The following is a 6,000-nucleotide window of genomic DNA, read 5'->3' on the forward strand; positions in this document are numbered from 1 at the left end:
CTATATGTCTGATTGAAAATTCTAAAACACACTTCATATCCGACTGAATACAATGCATACAAAGTTATTATACAACCTAAATGCATCAAAATTAGTCAAATTGATGAACAAATTAAATGCATAAATATCTGAAAAAAATATGCAATGCAATGCATATATAAATGAAATCAACAATGAGCAGTAGCTAAGTAGGAACAACACAATAAAATGAACATACAAAAGAATCAATTCTGCCACCTACCTACAATGAGCAAACTTCTGCAATGTGAGTAGTGGCTAGTAGTATTATTGATCTACATAGATCTTCATGTTAGATTTAGGCATAACAGGTACAATATAAAATGGTCTATCTATTCTAGTCATATTCAGCTAATTTTCTCATGTAATTAGTGATGTCAATCAGTTATAGATATTATTCAGTCATTTAGATTGTCTACAATAGATATCATACATGTCCTACTAAATAATAGATATCATGCATGGCATGAAGATATGCATTACCTGATCATATATATTGAAGTAATATGCTATATTATTATATTTAGTTTCCAGAGTGCTCACGTCAATGCTTAAACTGAACTACATACAAAAAAAATAGGACAAGACAAGTAACTGATGAACAAATAAACAATTTTTTCTATAGTTAGAACATAAATAATTTTCTAAGCATGCCAAACAAAAATTCCTAACAAAATACAATACAGAAACAATTCCTAACAGAATTGTGCTTATCAAATTATATGCTGGGAGGGCCGAACATAAACATTCAAAAAGGAAGTGCATGTACAACATAATGTATGAAGGTAACTACATCAGCATTTAGTATAACTAGAAGTACTTTTTGCTTTTATTTGGAGGATCAATTAGTATGAATTATTGATGTATAATAAATATTTCATGCTTATAGAGGTGAGTCAAAATATAATTTCTCGAGTAATAAACATCAAATAGTGTGAATTAGGTTTATGCTTTTATTAGTAATTTTTTTTAATTTCTTGAATAAGCTTTTATCATAAAACTTGCATATCAATTTTTGCTAATAACAACTTACACTTATTGGCTAAAAAATGGGACTCCAAATGATTTAGGAGTACAGATTCTTGTTCTGCCATTGCATTCTCAATAAGTTGAAAAGTAGAATTAACATGTTAGGGAAAATTTCACTATTTACACTTATTATTATATACCAATTGTAACAATAAAGTTATGCAATTTTCTCATTCAAAAAAAATTAAATTTGCAAGAATTATATCAAATAACCCTTCAAATGGATACATGTATCTCAGACAAGTGATAAAAGAATGTAATTGCAAAGCACTCAGAGTTTCAACTATAGACAAATTATGACAACTACTTCTTTAGAGGTAAGATAATTTTTTTTTACAAGTTCCATATTTAGTAATTGAAGTGACTTCCAAGTGCAATTATTATAAACGTAATAATAATTTTTATCATACATACGTTTCTGGCTATATCCCCTAAATAAGTAGTGACACTTTTACAAATCAGAGAACAAGTTGTTCAAATGGTGAGATTATACAGTCACATGGATCAACAAGTTATAATGCCATTTTGCAACAAGTGTCATATTATACATGAATGGAACAACATCAAATAGAGGTAATAATAAATTTAACTATAAATAATAAGTGGCAACATACAACTTACAAAGGCAATTTCAACTTATAATGTGAATTACTTATCTTTTGCAGCTTGATATACCAATGACTAGTAGCTACATGCAACTACTACAAGAACCAATTGCCTATGAGGTTAGATAATTTGGTGTATAAATTCAAACAGCATGAGGCGAGAACAATATGATATATAAGTTGACATATTTTGTGAACTTTACCTTTTTCGCAGGAAAATAACTTGTACATGACAACTAACAGATTTGATGAGCAACTGCAGGTGAAAGCTGATTACTTGCACAACATGAACACAAACTTTGACAAATATTCAGTTGCAGAAGAAACATACAGTGCCTATGTTTCACCACAAGCAGTAGCTGAGAAAATTTATGGATTAGAAAATGAAGAAAGAACATATCACAATGAGGAGAACAACCAAGAAATGAGGAAACAAACTCAGAATCAAACAATGAATCAAATAAAGTGCATGCTCTAGGACTAGAAAGTCAAAGCATTGCAGCAGCAGAAAGGTTATTGCAAGAACATACAAGCAAGCATGTCCCTTAGTTAGGTATGACATTCAAAACAAACAAAGATGCGCATAGTTTCTACAATGAATATGCATTCATAATAGGATTTTCTATAGTCAAATGATCAATATACCATTATCAAGGCAAGAAAGATCCCAACTATCGTAAAATCACTAGGAGGACCCACAAGTGCAACATGTTTGAAAGGAAAACTGTAGATCAAAACAATTCTGAAGCTATATTGTTTAGACATTGACACCAAATCCAGTTCCAAACAAAAGGAAGACAAATGCATTGGTAAATACACAATGCCCAGCAGAACTGATTGTTACACTATTAGGAGGGATGTGGACAGTAACAAGGATCAATCTAGAGCGTAACCACCCTTTTGCAGGTAAAGATAAAAAAAATATTTGTGGTCACAAACAAAAATGACTGATATAGAGAAAAAACTTGTGAGAACATTCCATGAAGTGAACTTGCAAGATTGGAAGATAATGTCTATCTTCTCTTATATCAGAGGGGCAACAACACCATATAACAAGAAACATGTAGCAACCTCAAGACAAAAATTAGGAAATAAACCTCAGATAATGACATGCCACAAGTGATGCAATGATTTTCAAGAATGCAAGCTGAAGACCCAATGTTTTACTACACTTTTGACTTTGATGACAAAAATAAAGTGAGAAATATATTTTGGGCAAATGGAAATAGCAAAAGGTACTACTTAAGTATGGTGATTTCATAAGCTTCAATACAACATACAACACAAACAAGTATAATGTCAAGTTTGCACCTTTTGTTTTTTTGTTGGAGTGACTGGCCATGGAGACAATTGCCTATTCGGTTGTGCATTCCTGCAAGATGAGACAATCACAACATTTGAGTGACTGTTTTTATAATTCTTGGAATGCATGGTAGGGAAGCATCCAAAGTCTATAATAACAGACCAAAATCAAACAGTGAGGGCTGCTATAAAAAATAAGTCCCCAAACACAAATCATCAGAATTGTTACTTCCACGTATCTAAGAAAGCTGAAGAAAGAGGAGGAAGTACATTTGCAATGGAAAAAAATAAATATCTACACGATGATATGTTTGATACATTAAGGATTTTTTTTTGACACAACAAGAGTTTGAAGCCTTATACACATATTTTCCAAGAAAATATGATGTGACAGGGTTGAAGTATGTGTAGGAGATGTGGAAAATCAGATAAAACTTTGAGCCTATCTACTTCAAGGAGTTCTATCCATCAGTCACCTCAACAGCTAGAAGTCAAGGCACAAACACACTATTCAAATTGGATATTAGACCTACATACAACGTTATGTTTTATGCATGAATTCAAAAGAATAGTAGCTACAACTGAGAAGAATTAGAGGACACAAGATTACAATGCAAGGAGAACAATATCATTCCTCATGTCAGGATATGAGTTTGAGAAACAAGCTGCAAGTTGTTGAACAAGAAAATATTCTTCAAATTCCAGCATGAAATTAAATTGGAAACTACATATATATGTAAAGAAATAGAGAAAAATAGTATATATAGTTTTCAAAGCACCACATCACAGAGAAAAAGATTTTAGAATAAAAAAGTTTGTAGTGACGCTGAACTTGCCTCAGAATGATTACAGATGCATATGCTGCAAGTTCCAAAAGGATGGACTACTATGCTCCCATGTCAAATATTTCATAAATAGATGGAGACTAAATGAGAGAAGAGAAGACAATAGACAAATAATTTTACTAGAAATAAAATTAACTAGCAGCCAGCTTAGGTTCAACATATTGTTGAGTGTAATTGCATCTGATGGATCAAAATAAATGGAAAAATTCAGATTTGTGCTAGAAAAAGCTGAAAGAATGGATCAAAATAAATGGAAAAAATTCAGATTTGTGCTAGAAAAAGTTGAATGAAATGATAGACGAGGAACAAATATCATAACCTACCATCAAATCTGCTGACCCAACAACAGCAATCAAGATTCAGGACCCAGATTATTCTTAAAAAAAGGAAAGATCAGGAATCGTTAGAAGGAATATTAGATTAATAGAGATTATGAGAACAAAACAAAGAATTCATTGCAGTCATGCCAAAGTGATGACCATAATAAAAACTTGTGACAAGCTACATCTGCCACCGGTATCTCAAAAAATGAAGAAAAGGAAAACAATAATCACTAATAAAGGTAAATGAGTAAGGGTCTTAGTCGGTGAATCATGAACTAGGGGTCCCCGAATCATGAGGCTAGGCCAGCAATCCGCCACGTGGCGCCCTCCCGCGGGGTCATCCCCGCAAAGGTAAAAAAGACTAAGTCCCGGGAGAGGGCGCTTGGGGCCACAGTCAGTGGTCCCCGAGTACCCGGGTTCCCCGATGATCTACGAAGACTAAGTGACTGGGAAGAAAGTGCTCGGCGAGGTGAACAGTGACCCTCGAGCACCCGAGTCCCTTGACGACCAGGAGACCCGAGTACTGGGAGGGGCGTGCCTGGGGCTGCGAGCAGTGGTCCCCTGGGCGCCCGAGTGCCCCGAGGACCCAAGGAAGGAAGTTCCAAGGGAGAGTGCTCGAGGTTGCGAGTAGCGGCCCCCGAGCACTCGGTTCCCCGAGGTTCCGTACGGTCAAGTCCGGGAGAGAGTGCTCGGGCCATGAACAGCGGACCTCGAGCCCTCGGTTCCCCGAGGACCAAGAGAGGGCGTTCTTAGGAGAGAGTGCTCGGGGAGGTGAACAGTGACCTCCGAGCACTCGGTTCCCCGACAACCCAGGAAACCCCCCGTCAGCGGCCCCCACAGGTGTCCAGCAATGAGGTGTCAGCTGGTGAAAGACCCGATGCCGCATTTAAGAGCGCGCGTAGCCTGTCACCTCCAACTACTCTCGCCACGCTCGGTGTCAGTTCCTACCATATTCTGGCAGAAGGGCGTGGGAACATTTAATGCACGGGTCCCATCCCGTGCCATCCGGCGCCCCTCAGGATAGCATCGCGAGGCCCGAGGCGTTCCGTCTTCCGCGCTGCTGTGGCAGACGAACAAGACCAGGCGGGCACGCTGGGCCGCTCTGCGGCTGCCCGGTGGGCCCTCTCCGCGGCACCCGTTGTCAGCGCCATCATGACGACTGAAGACCGGGCGCGGGGTGCGTTTTCAACCCCTGTCACTTCGCGCAGAGGCCATGATGACGCCCTTTCCATTTATGGCATCTTGGAACTCGTGCCCTCCCATTCGGGGCACTCTACCGCTGGTGGGTATTTAAAGCAGCCGACAGCGTGGACGAAGACAGGGAGGATTAATTGATAGGCAACGCTCGAACTCTCAAACAGGCGCACATAGAGTCCAATAGAGATCGAAGAACACCTTCGTACGAGCATAGAAGCTGAAGAATAAGGAGCCCCAGGCTCTAGGATAGACAGACATTCTTGTAACTAGCACATTCCTGAGAGACATTCTCAGGGCATTTATAGCATCCGCACAAGAGTAGGGTGTTATGCGCAGTGCGGCCCGAACCTGTCTAAAAATCCCCCAGCGCATTTACTCTTTTCTGCATTAGATCATTCCACCCCACCTGCCATCGCATTTGCATCCATTTATTTCTCCAGCAAACTTATTCAGAATCATCCCCCCGGCCGAATCTCTAAAAAGGGGTCCCTCAGGATCCCTGCGACAGGAGCTAACCCTCCGACAGCTGGCGCACTAGGTAGGGGGGTTGCATCCCTGAATTTATTTGTTTGTTTTCTTCTGCAGAAAAAATGGCTGGTGGCCATCGTCTCCAGTGCTCTGGCTCCAGCTCCAGTGAGGAAATGGAGCCCCTCGCTCAGGAGACCCCAATCGCTGCTGCTT

This window comes from Phragmites australis, chromosome 6 (genome assembly GCF_958298935.1).
Source record: "Phragmites australis chromosome 6, lpPhrAust1.1, whole genome shotgun sequence".
Lineage (NCBI taxonomy): Eukaryota > Viridiplantae > Streptophyta > Magnoliopsida > Poales > Poaceae > Phragmites > Phragmites australis.